Source organism: Salvia splendens, chromosome 7 (assembly GCF_004379255.2).
Source record: "Salvia splendens isolate huo1 chromosome 7, SspV2, whole genome shotgun sequence".
Lineage (NCBI taxonomy): Eukaryota > Viridiplantae > Streptophyta > Magnoliopsida > Lamiales > Lamiaceae > Salvia > Salvia splendens.
This window is the reverse complement of record NC_056038.1, coordinates 25,323,980-25,338,467: the sequence shown is the minus strand read 5'-3', so window position 1 is coordinate 25,338,467 and position 14,488 is coordinate 25,323,980. Positions and strand designations below refer to the sequence as shown.

Below are 14,488 nucleotides of genomic sequence, written 5' to 3'. Positions count from 1 at the left end.
AGAAATGAAACATTTGTTTTTTAGTAAGAGATTATGAAATGTTGTTTTGTGAGTTAATGACGAGAGAATAAAGTAGGAGAGATGAGAAAGTAGAGATGATGCTATTTACATTTTAGGAAATATTTTATTTTAATAGGACAATCTAAAAGGGAAAACGTTTTATATTTAATGGGACAAAATGAGTAATATTCTTGCAAAACTAATATTTAATTTAATTTGAAGTAAATCTAAATATTAAAGCTAAGAGTTGTGATCAATGTCGAACCATTCTTAAAGACCGAACTAGAGACCAAATCTCATCCACTCATTAATCTCATCCACCCATTAATCACATCTAATAGTTTTTAATAATGGTTATCAATGTCGAACCATTCTTAAAGACCGAACTAGAGCAGCGTCACCTTCTTCAGTCGTTACGATTGATTGGAGGCATTTCTGAGTGGAGAAGAAAGTTTGGAAATCGTCATTATTTAGATTTATATATTACTTCAAACACCTAGGCTATAATCTCATTCAGTTAGATTATTACTTCATTCACCTGGGTTATTACTTCATTTGACTAGGTTATTACTTCGTTTTCTGTTCGATTACTTCATTTAAATAGCGGCAAGGGTTGAAGTAGTCAGAAAGTTTCACGACTTGAGAAAGAAATAAAGAATATGTCCAAGCCTGACTGTAAATGTGTCAAATGTGGCGAGGTTGGTCGGCTTGATTGAAGGAATTGCGACAAGATATGGAAGAAGAAGAAGAAGAACTGATGAGCTTATTTCCATATAGTAAATTATTCATTCCAGTAGGTTTCGTACTTCATTCATGTAGTTATTTACTTCATTCCAGTTGTTTATTACTTCACTATACTTTGAATTTGAATTAATTTAAATTTTTGGCACACATTAAATCAAATAGACTATATGAAGTGTTTTATTAATGAAGTATTTATTCTTTATTATGATGTATCCGTATGCTAAGGCTGAACCTGCCTATTAATCATTCTTGTATGTTCAATACTTCATTGTCGTAGTTTATTACTTCATTCCAGTAATTTATTAGTGTGTGTGAACTAAAATCGTTTGGATTTTCTCCAAAATAGCCAACTATTTCCATAGTATGAGAAAGTTGGTAAATCGTCATCTGGTTTGATTTTGAAGGATTTCTGGTGGAAATCATCGCGGTAGATTGAAGGAATTTTTCAGAGTGGGGAAGAACGGATGGAGAACTGTGTTGTATATATAGTTTGCGAAGAATTAATATTGTAATGAACCAAATAACGCACTTGATGAAGTTATAACCTTAAGTAATGAAGTAATATGAACTGAACTGTGTTGTATGCGTAGTTTGCAAAGAATTATTCAATAAAGTTATAACCACATGTAATGAAGTAATATGAACTGAATTGTGTTTATGTATAAGTGCGCAGTTGGACTTGTACCTGTATTGACTAAATAACCTAATTGATGAAATTATAATCTCATTTAATAAGGTAGTGAACTAAACTAATAACCCACATGAAGTTCGATGAAGTAAAAAGCTATTGTGATGAAGTGATATACTTGTTAAATGAAGTAAATGCACGTACAAATGAAGTAGTGATTACTCTTCCTGATCTTCACTTGAATCCTTTATAGCATTGGTTTATAAACTTCACTTCGTAAATGATTTAGTTCATTTCGTCTGTTCATTACTTTGAGTCAATATAAAACAAGACAAGAACTATTGATAAATGATTGTCCAACAGAACATTTATCACGATAATATTAATCATATGCTATATATTTTGTTTGGAAAGAGATTGAAAGGTTAACAAATAATGAAACAAAATGCAAAAAACGTACTTCGTTCGTAAAATTATTATGTGCTTTTGAAATGATATTTTATTTTACCTCCAAAAATTTAAACGATCACAAACTATACGAATACATCATAATAAATACTGAGGATGTGGAAATACCTTAATAATGCAGGCACATATAGTTATCTTTAAATGAATAGGTTCAGTATTAACATATGAATAAAACACTTTATACAGTCTATTCACTTTAAAGTTTGCAAAAAGTTTAAAAAGATTAAAGTTCAAAGTGGAATGAAGTAATAAAGTGCCAAAATGAAGTAGTTAACTATTGGAATGAATTATCAAACATATTGGAATGAAGTAATAAATTACAAACAAATAAATGTATCACATCATTTTTTAGAAAATCAATATGCTAACAAACGAATATCAATAAAGCAACTCATCACTTATATTTGCTTCTTCTTCTAATTTGTTTTGTCACAATTCCTTGAATCATGCCGACCAACCACGTGGCATTTGTCACATCTACGACCAAGCTTGGACAAATCCTTTATTTCTTCATTTGGCACATCTACGACCAGACTTGGGCATATACTTTATTTGGCAAATAAAACAAGACACTGGTATAAAATTTAAAAACTAACTGTTGTTAGTCAAAAAATCATAACAAACACAAATCATTCCGGTATGTAATAAATTGAAAATGAATAGATATTTACTTCATTCTAGTAGGATTTTACTTCATTCTAAAACATTATTACTTCATTGGACTACGATTTTACTTCATTCCAGTATTTGATCAAACAAATGCTATATACATTCGAAAAACCAAGTTTCCCTGCGTTTTTCACTGTCTATGAATTAATTAATAATGATCAGCTGCTGCAGTTTTGTTTGACGAAGCATATTCAAATCCACTAGTCAAGTCGACATGATCATCAAGCATAATAGATTCATTTTTACAAGAGCAAGCTTTCAAAAACAGTAGTCATGTCAGAAACCAAAAGCAAAGCTCACAAAGTGATGAAGCAAAAAACATGAATGATAAGCTATACCATCATCTTCACTCTCTGTGTCCACTTCATCTTCATTGAAATCATAAACATTAGAATTAATATTCAGCCATTTTTTTATCGTACTGGAGGCCAGAACAGCTGACATAAATAACAAAAAAAACACACAACTTAATCATCAAACCTCTACATTCTTTGAAACATTTCTACGAACACATCAAAGACACAATTCCAAGCAACCATCTCTTACCTTAGATTGCCTTCCTCTTCTACTATGTCTCTTCATGCTCGAATCACAATTGAATGCCTATAAACTAATTGAATAGAACCGGAAAACAAATTAATCGGCGTGCCTTCATTCGACGAGCTGTTTGTTTTAGCCATTTTTGAATCTGTGTCAGATTTGAATTCGCTGCTGCAGGTGTTGAACTTGACGGCTATAGTTGTCGAACTCAGGAAACTCGATTTGGAGATTTGAAGATGAAGATGAATTCGCTGTTGTAGTTGTTGAACTCGGCGACTGTAGTTGTCGAACTCGTCGACTCAATTTGGAGATTTGAAGATGGAGATGAATTCACTGCTGTAGTTGTTGAACTCAGCGACTGTTGTTATCAAATTCGGCAACTCGATTTGGAGATTTGAAGATGAGATGAATCAGCTCTCGATTTAGAGATTCTGGGGAGAAGAAGAGGCGTGAATGTGAATTAGAGTAAATTGTTTGGATGTGTTTAACCCTAAAATTTTTACCCCAATTGCAAAATGACGTAAGTACCCCCGTGTTGAAGTAATTTGTGTAAATAATGAACTGCGAAAATTAACACTACATCATTTCATCTAATCCATCAAATTTAAGATCTAAGGGCCCAAATTTAGTCTCTAGTTCAGTCTTTAAGACTGTATTTGTGAATAATGAGACTCCATTCCGATTAACATTATTCAGAAAATTATAAAATAAATTTATTATAGTATTTTTTTATAATTTTTTTTATTTTCAACAAATTTTTGAAGTACACATGTATATAAAGTAAACAAACTGAAATTTATACCACAAGTTACACTACTAATATATACTTTGGCATGAGCTCGTCAGCTAAATCTTCTCTCTCTAATAAGCTCCCCAAAACCCTAGAATTTCATCCCACCTATCTGGATTGCCAAATTCCAATTAAATTCGAACGATCAAGACGCTAGATTCACGCTCAATCGCCTCCCTCCTCACTTACCCTTATCCATATCCACCAATTTAGTCTAAGCGCTGTTGAAATCATCCGAATTCAGCTCAGATCTGTCCTTATTCCCCCAAATTGTTTTTTTTATTGACAATTCTTATTCAACCCAAAGTTCCCCGATTAATTCATTCCTCTTCTACCTATTTGGAATGGGAAGGTTTAATCTGGAGATATCGAAACCGTCGGAGCCGGCTTTGACCACGTCAACGTCGAGATCGGAAACCGTTAACGGGTCCCACGAGTTCATGATCGCGGGGTACTCGCTTTCTAAGGGAATCGGGATTGGGAAGTACGTAGCGTCGGATACGTTTATGGTTGGCGGATACGATTGGGCGATTTATTTCTACCCCGATGGGAAGAGCGCGGAGGATAATTCCACCTACGTCTCGCTTTTCATCGCTTTGGCGAGTGAGGGAACCGATGTTAGGGCGCTTTTTGAGCTTACTCTGCTCGATCAGAGTGGGAGAGAGAGGCACAAGGTGCATAGCCATTTTAGCAGGGCGTTGGAGAGCGGGCCTTACACACTTAAATATCGAGGCAGCATGTGGTGGGTTTTCTTTCCTATTTCTCGTGTTTGGTTTATTATATCCATTGGCTTAATTGTCTTGTTCACGCTGGAATTACGTTTGCTTGTGTAGTCTCCTGTGTTAATTTGTTGCAGTCCTACTAGATGTTGGTGTTATGGTTGGTGGTTTATTTTCCTATATGAAGATATGGTTGGTGGTTTATTCACAACGTTTTCTCCTTATTTCGGGGTGTCAATTTGTTTTCTTGTGAAAGGTCTTGCCTTGGAGGAAAATGCTGAACATGTGTCCTCTCATTGATGTGGGGCTGGAAGCAACACGTGAAGGTTTTTCTGTAAGGCCTTTTGCTGAGATATGAAACTTCGTGGTGCAAGTCGCCTTGAAAAGAACATATGTAGCACTTAGCGTTTAAGAATTTTTTACCAGAATATACGTTAGATGCAGTTGCTTAGTGTATTGTTCTGTCTGATTATTGGTGAAATTATAACTTAGGGATGCAAGGTTTCAGTCTCTGAGCTTCATAGCCATACATTCATTGTTCTTTGCTGTTATGTCTCTGCTGTCTATCTAAGCATAGTTGCCTATGTTTCTATTCTTGCTTTAATTTAGCCTAGTCTTTTTTGTTTAGTTCTTTTTATTTTGTATTTACTTTGCTCAAGCTGTTGCTCGCAGCTATGGGGCACACCTGGAGAAGAGTCATAAGTTGTCTGATTTGGTTTTCTATCTGACAAGCATCATCTAGTTAAGTATCTTATGCAAAGCTGTAATTGAATTCCCTCTTGCATATTTTCTCTGTTGTATATAGTTATATATGTAACCTTCTTGTTTTAAACTCATAAATTGAATAGTAATGAGGGAAATAGTCAGTCTAACATACATTTATAATTTTTGGCTGCAGGGGTTATAAGCGCTTTTTCAAAAGAAGTGCTCTGGAAACTTCCGACTACCTAAAAGATAATTGTCTTCAAATTCGTTGTTGTGTTGGTGTTGTCAAGTCTCGCACAGAGGGACCTAAGATCTACTGTATCCCGTTACCCCCATCAGACATTGGTCAGCAATTCGGGAAGCTGCTTAAAAGTGGAAAAGGAACTGATGTAAATTTTGAAGTCGATGGAGAAACCTTTTCCGCTCACAAATTAGTACTTGCAGGCCGGTCTCCTGTATTCAGGGCTCAATTATATGGTCCAATGAAAGATCTGAGCACACGATGTATAAAAGTTGAGGACATGAAGGCACCAGTTTTTAAGGTAGTTTGCTACTTCTCTCACACCCAAAAACTGTTCAATATCTTTGTGTTAATGTGTTTCCATATATTTGTCTACTTCAAATTTTGTCATATGGGTCTTCAAATACCCTAGAAGCTAAAAAAGGGTATCCTAAATCTTCATTAACTAGCGTTTCTATCTGTTTATTTATTTGTATTCATCTTTTATTTGTATTCATCTTGATTTCAGGTGCTGCAGTTCTACTTATTTTTTTTGCAGCTATATATGTTAACTCTATAGATGTGTAGAGTCTGTGAGTAGCTTATCTTTCTCTACATACCTATGAAGCTCTTCTATTTTCAAATAGCTTCAACATAGTTTTTGTGAGGCAGTTCCTGTAATGGGTAAATTATTTGATTTGCTTCTTTTTGGCCTGGGAGAATTGTATCCTTATGAAGATAGTAAGAACTTTGAGGATACTTGTGGATTGTGTTTCTTATTAACATGATATTTTGGGTATTTGCCTCGTGTTTTCTGCCAGCTCTTGAAAATGAACTTAATTAACTACCATTTGAGCTGGGTATATGCCCCTTGTGTTAATTGTCCTTATGCTGTAACCCCTATGTCATTCTACCTTGCAGGCGTTGCTTCATTTTATGTACTGGGACTCACTACCTGATATGGAAGAGCTTACTGGAATGAACCCAAAATGGGCTTCAACCTTGATGTCTCAGCACCTACTTGCTGCTGCTGATCGGTATGGTTTAGATAGGCTCAGGTTGCTCTGCGAGGCTAAACTCTGTGAGGATGTAGCTATTAATACTGTTGCAAACAACATTGGCACTGGCAGAACAGCACCATTGTTTCCAGCTAAAAGCCGTCTGTCTCAAATTTGTGGCATTGCCTGAAAATCTCAGAGGTATGTATTTCCCATGCATTTGCTTTTAGCTACATAAGTGAAAATGCTTATTTGTAACTAATTAGGCATCGTTTGATAGCTATGTTATGTTTTGACTAGACATGATACAACTATGGATAGTTATCATAGTTTCAACTAGTTAACTTATTTTAATTTTGTGTTTGGTAACTAAAGATAAATGTGAGTTATCCCATTTAGGTGTTTGGTGCAATAAGTCACTATTAAGGAAAATAATTATGATTGTCTAAATTATCCTCATTAGTTTTACTTAATGACAAAAATATCCCCATTCTTTATGGCATGGAGCAGTGGATACAACCAAAATTAAGTAAATACAAATTGAACGAGGAATGAGTAGAATGAGGTATTGCAAATACAACCAAAAGTGAATTAGTTGACAGCGAAAATAATGAGCTATTGCAAATTCAACACAAATTGAATCAGTGTAATGAGTAGAATGATGTATAATAGATAAAACCAAAATTGAATCAGTTCACAGCGAAAAGAATGTAATATTGCAAATGTAACAAAATACTAAATTTTTTGGTGTTCTTGAATTCGATGAATGTTTCCTTTGACATATAGTAATAGATACAAAGAGTTTTCGAGATATAATTAAAGGACATCCGTAACTCATTGCCATCTCCACTGAAACAGAGGATTATCCCCAAATTTGTCTCTGTATTTTAGCTAGTTTTTTCTATCAAACCGTTGCTAGAAAATTGAGGGACTTAGCTAAATCCATAGGGATTCACAACATGTACATAATCTTCTATTCTCAAAACAATCTGGGGTTTGTTATCAGTAGCTCAAATTATGAATTGCTAAGAAATTGGAGTAATGGAATGGCGGATTGTTGAAATGCACACATGGATAGTGGGTATTGCTAAGAAGCTGGAGTAATAGAATGGAAGCCAAAAATTGAATCAGTTGAATAAGATAAGAGCAGATTTGTCATAGATTGAGAGATGGAGTCGCCGAAAATCGCTGTCGGTGGAGAAGCAGATTGAGAAGACGAAGAGCTCTCTGTCTGGGAAGAGTTTTAGAAGAAGAAGATAAGTTTTAAAAATTGTAGAACACCATAACCTTCACAGATTTAGAGATGGAGTCACATGGAATAGCCGTCGGTAGAGAAGCAGATTGAGTAGAGGACGAACTCTCTGTCACCAGCGGAGAGTTTGAGAATAAGACTTTACGTTGAGGCGTTTCTTATTTTCTGATTAAGGCTAAAAAATGGAGGGTAAAAATGTATTTTTCTATTACTATCTGGATACAAGAATCGAGAACAGATTTGTAACATAACAAATGTGGTAGTTACATTTCTTGTGGAAACATAGGCTTTTGAGTGGGCTTTATGCGGGCTAGATATAAGACACGGGCGACACAGAAACGTAACGTAGCTATCACACACACAGTTTAACCCGGATAAGTCTCACTATCTCGCTGTAACATAGCTTTCAAACGATGCCTTAGTGTCGAGTCTGAGCCTAAGGAAGTGCATGCTAGTTTCCCAGATTAAATAGTGCAGGAGGATTGCTAATTTGCTATAATGGTTCTAATTGCTTATCTTTGGTCTTCTTCTGGTATCAAATTTTAATTTCCTTGCCTTTTTTTTGTTATGCTCTGAACATGCAACTCTTAGTTGTGAATCAATTTGAGCCAGTGTTGTTAATTTGGCGCCCGGGTCGCTCGGGTCGCCCGGGTCGCCCAGGTCGAGACCATGACCGCCCCAACATGGGTGGGTTGATCGAGATGCATGGGTCGCGCTGGGTCGGTTGGGTCGGCGGGGTCAAGCGTTTCGGGTGGGTCGAGCGTTTCGGCTACGGCTACAGTGTTTTTGCGTTTTTTTTACAGAGATTGAATGAAGGAAGATGATGGAGAAGAGAGAGGAGAGAGGAGTATAATTATGAGCCTTGGGAATAGAGTACATCATTTGTCACTATTCATTTGTTTAGTGGGATTAGGAAAATATAAAAAATTGACATAGTTTAGCTCACTTTTTTAGGCAGCAATAAAAATACTATTTTACCAAATTTTTGATTAGTTAAATTAAATCCAATATATTTACATGGATATATTGTAAATCCAATGTTTGGAGTATAATTTAATGGTGGAAAATGAGTATATTATTTTAGGAATAAATTAATATTGTTCTTCTACTATATAAACGTTTCGAGATTCAAATTGTACTATTTGAAGTTTTATTATTTTATTTGTATAATAATCTATTGTATTAATCAAATTATTTATTAATTTTTCTGTAATTATTCGTCTCATATTTTATATAGGTTTGTCTACTAATACATATTCATTTATTTTTTACTAATTTTTAAAATAGATTTCACATTCCACTCCTATTTTATTATAAGTTAATACTACATACAAAATGACGCACATTTCATAACTTTTCTCTTTGACATTTTCAGACAATGGTTTCAATTATTTATTTTGTGATATACTTATGACTTATGAATTGTTTTGATATTTTGATAATTTTTATTTTCCACTTTATCTCTATTCACATGAATTGCGTCTACATTTATATTATTTGATATATTATAAACATTAGAGTAATATATTTATTTGATTTAATGTTAAAAGGCAAAAAAATTAGCCTAGATTAGTGGGTCTCTCGACCCAGTCGACTCGTCGACCCGCGACCCGAATTTTCACCTTATCGACCCGGTGCGACCCTCGACCCTAACAACACTGATTTGAGCTGTATGAATTATTTTACTTGTGAGCTGTGAATATCCTATATATGTGGATTGTGGAATGCAGAAAAGATATTATTCCTTTTGCTGGTAGGAAGTTATTGATAGTTGTTGTCTGAGTCACTAAGATCCGCTGTTTATTGACACATTGCATCAATTTACTAGCCCGCAGGTTCCACTTCATTATTCTCATAAAACATAGTAGTAAAATAGTTTTTGAAGGAATTGAGTTGGATATGGTTTAACAAAATGATAAGCCTCATCTTGTTGGGTTGTTATAGCTCTTATATGCAGTCATTTATCAAGATATTGAAATTTACTGTGTGCTTTAGTTGAGTTTGGATATTCTTCTATTTAATGTAACTAATGGGTTGGTGTCCCTTCAATGCAGCTGTAATGCAGACAGATGGGTTTGAGTACCTGAAAGAAAGCTGTCCTAATGTTCTAACTGATTTATTGGAATATGTTGCGGGGATGAATGAACACTCAATAGCCACAGGCAAGCAAGGAACTGAAGATGCCCTAGACGGAAGTGATGCCAATGGCAGACGCGTTAAGCAAAGACTAACATAAGTTGCAATTACCCGGTAGGTTCAAATAGCTCAGATGAGAGAAATTGGCATAGGTTTTTCATTAGGGTTAATTAGCATCAGTTTCATGCTGCGGCATAGTTTGATGCAAGCTGTAAATGTTGTTATGATTTCGTATCTTCTCCCTTCGTGTGATCTATAAAGGGTGGTTTTAGAGTCTTATACATACATCTGTTTGTAATTTGTGCGTTGTTCCAATCAATTATGAAGGTGGGACTGTGTTTGTAATTAGCATCAGGATTGTGCCAACTTTTGATTGTTTGTAATTAGCATCAGGACTATGCCAACTTTTGATTGATTGTAATTTGTCTTTGTTGACTTGTGGTGTATAAATACTCCTGGATGTAGTGTTCACTTCTTTAAGATAAATATCATAGAGTTGTGTTGGCCCAAAATTTGCCCTTGCACGATCTTCTAGTTTTCAAATCATATCTTTTATTGACTTCTTCCATTTTCGTTACTTCAAATTGGAATATTAAATTACAAATTTTTGTTTTCCACAATTAGTTTTATTTCTAGTGATCGATTCACCGGTGCTTGGATGTTGTCTACCATATTTCTTGGTGAGAATTACGATTTCTTTAATGAAAAATGTTAATTATGATTTATCGTTTTTCCTTTTTTGGTTAATAGTAATTCCTCTGTCCCAAGGAAGATAATCCCTTCCTTGGACGACACGAGATTTTATGTAGTTTTATTTTGTGTTAGGTGAAGAGAATAAAATAAAAGAGGGTGAATTAAGGGTTTCTATTTTTAGTAATGAGTCATTTTGGGTGGGACAAACTAAAAAGGAAAATGAGTCATCTTTAATGAGATTAGTTTAGTGAAATGAATTTTTTAGCCCCAAAATTTCATTCGATACAATCTGATAAGAGCATCTCCAAGGGGAGAGGTAAATGAAGAGGTAAACTCATATAACTACCATATTTAAAGCTTGAGATGAATAACAATAGTAAAGATGAAAATTTCGTTCCTCAAACTAATACAATCTGATAAAAAAAAAAAACATTAAAATGGAATGAATATATAACTCCACTTTTTAAGTTTGAGAAGAAAAACAATAGAAAAGATGAAAATTTCTTTTCTCAAACTGGTACATTCTGATAAAAAAAAACATTAAAATAGAATGAATATATAATTCCACTTTTCAAGTTTGAGAATAAAAAAATAGAAAAGGTGAAAATTTCTTTCAGCAAACTGAAATAAAGGTTAAAATTTTAGGGTTGTTTTTCTAAAAATAGTAATTGTCAGTTCATTAATATAACTTGATATCTGTCAAAGAGTGTATCAGAAAAGACACTCTCATATGGAGTATAGCGTAAGTTTTCATATGCTTTTATTTCAAGGTTTTAGGGTGCGGAGGAGATGAGGGATGTTGTTAAGGATAAAATTCCTTAACTAGGAGATTTTGCGTCGAACGTCGCGGAAGCTTTTGCCCGTCGATCAATCCGGCGTCAAAATTAGAGTTTTGTGCGTTTTGCACGTTTGAAAAGAAGGAGAAGGAGAAGGAGAATGAGAGAAAGTATTTTATTTCTTGAATGAATAATATGAAGGTCTCCTACAGATATTTATAATATGTGGGGATACAATAATATCTTATCAAAATCTAGTAAATCAAATATAATAATATCCTAAGCAAAAGATATGGAGAATCAATAACTAACTAGGGAAAAGATAAGATAAATCAATGATAAATGAATAATAAGATATGAAGATAATTTAGGAATATGCTCATATCAACTCCCCCACGGTTAAAATTCAACTTGTCCTCAAGGTGGAAACCACGACAAAACGAAGAGTGTTGCGACCAGAAGCTTTGGCGAGGTATCACCACTTGGATCAAATGTATATATACGCCCACGAACTCTCTCATTCCTCGGCACATCAAGACAAGCATCCACAAAAAACTCCAAAAACTCATCAATATATCTAGTAACACCGCTAACTCTCCCACTCATCCTAAGCTCAATAATTCCAATCAGCTTTAGAGTGACTGGTTTGGCAGCTAATTGCTTCGCCATTTCCTCTAGAATGCAAGATTTTGCATTGGCAGCACCTATGATGGTCACTCCAGAAAACTCCTTCCAGACCCTGAACAAAGTATCATTCTCCCCTTCCTTCCCCTCATGAGAACATACTCCATGAATTCGTTGGTCAGCAACATTTGTAAGAAGGGATACAAGTGCTCTTGTCATCTTTAATATTACTCCCATGCTTCTTTTACCGCTGAGATATGAGAAGTCATCCATTAGTTGACTAGATTTATGCCTCGCCCGAAGATAGTGCGTGTGACTATTTACCGTTAACATAGGGAGCTTGTCAACGCATCCATGCATGTCCAAACATTGCATGTCATTGCACGGAGGAATCAACCGTGCATCAGCGTCGAGGAAAGTTGATCGATGATTAATACTTGTAACATCACCAACATGCCAAACCACATATACACAAGCAATTACCTTCTTCATATCCTCAATGGAACCATCTTCGTCCTCTTTCAACAAAAAAGAATCAATCTTGTTGCTCAACATTGTAATATCCAACCTGTTATGCTCCACCACACGTATAGGTTCCCGACAAGTAAAAACAACATTACATGGATCATCTATGCCATCTTTACTACCATAAATTGGTCCACTAACATCAACACTAGAATGAATAACATCTTTTCCTCTTCATCATTATCAACGACAATTAATTCCATCGAGTCATACCCGAAATTGGAGTCGCACGACAGAGATATTGTGGCTGGTGGAGGCGGGATAGCAACGACAACAGGCAGCGAGCTTCTAGATGGATCGTGATGGAGATCAGCTGGGGCGGCGGCGGTCATCTGCTGTAGGGGACACGATACCGGCTCCGTGTACATGACACTGGCTGTAGGGTCTGGTGGAGGTCGTGTCGCGACGTGTGGATCGCCCAGGCAGCGTTTGTTTGCATCCATCCGAGACGTCAATTGCTTGATAGTAGCAGTCAAACGCTCGAGCTGTGAAGCCAAGGCAGCCACCGTTAGGTTTGGTTCAGACTCCGGCGTCACTGGATCACGTGGGAGACATTGCCAATCCGGTTGATCGGGAGGTTGCGGATATAACAACGACGGCTGGTAGTAGTGGATTTGTTGTGGGCGGGTCTGGCATGGCGGCGACCACTCTACATGGTCGGGTGGCTGCCACTGTACATGGCGGTACAGATCCTGACCAGCGAACGTGGATCGCGGTGGTGCGGTGGTCTTCGCTGCAGTGTATGGTGGCTGCTCGTCGCGAGAGCCAAACCATGGCAGCCCATAGGATGGGTCTGGTCTGTCGGAGAAGGGCGGTAGTTATGGCTGTCCATATTCAGTAGTTGGGGCGACGTATGTTAAGAGATGATTTCTCTTAACAAGATTCCGGCGTCGCGATTGCAATCGTCGGAGGGATAAAAGGTAGTCGCGGGAGCTTTGCCTGTCGATCAAACCAAGAGCAATACGAAATTGAAATAAAAGCGTGAAAATAAAATAGAAGGATAATTGATATTTCTTGATTGAATGGGAAGAATACAATGCCTCCTATTTATAAGACTACCCTGACCTAGAGAACAAGAAAATAAAGATCCTAATAATATATGGGAAATATATGCTAAATCAATACTAAACTAAATAAGAGAGATTTGGGGATATTCGTAGAGATATTCTCGTATCAACTCACCCTCTATTAAAATCCACCTTGTCCTCGAGGTCGAAACATGAAGAAACACAGAAGAGAGTCGTTGATAACATAAGCTTGACGAGATCTATCTCCTCCTGGATCAAACGCACACCGAACATCTGAGCGTCTCCCTTCATTATCTCCATAAAAAATTACCAAGGCGGGCTCACGATAATTCAACGCTAAAACGGGGATCTCGTCAACGCAACCACGAATGCTCAAACAACGCTTGTCCATTCGGGGAGGGATCAACCGTGCATCTGCGTCGAGCAATGCTGAACGATAATTCATACTTGTAACATTATGATATGCAAATCCACATTCCACATAGAAACCATCTTTGTCCTCTTTTAACAAAGAAGAGTTCATCATCTTCCTCAACTTCAAAATATCCAACCTATCATGCACATTTCCTTGAAGCAAAACCTTGAAATCCCTTTCGATAACCGGCAAGAAAGCATCAGAGCCGCACAATGGATATATTTTCTCAAAAGATGGAACTTGTCGGTAGTCAAGGCTTGCATCTCTATCCTCCTCAACTCCATGATTATCACAAAGCAGAGCAATGGAAGAAGGACGCGATACACCAGACGCATCATGATCAAGTGCATCCATTTCTGTCTCTAAGCTAGAGTCCATTGAAAGCACACTTTCCAGATTGTCACAATGCTCCCCTTCCATATATTTAGCTACATCATCACTAGTAACTCCCGATTGATCCACCTCCCGATCTTCACAAATTATAGCAAATAACTAAATATTGGAAATCTCAGAATTTCGATTCATCTCAACGGAATCGAGTATCGGCTGCGTAAGGGT

At 36.3% G+C, this 14,488-nt stretch overlaps 1 pseudogene; it reads left to right on the top strand.

The window, feature by feature from the left end:
- The first annotated feature begins 3,871 nt into the window (after positions 1–3,871).
- Positions 3,872–10,381, top strand: LOC121811277 (annotated as a pseudogene).
- The last annotated feature ends 4,107 nt before the right edge of the window (positions 10,382–14,488 follow it).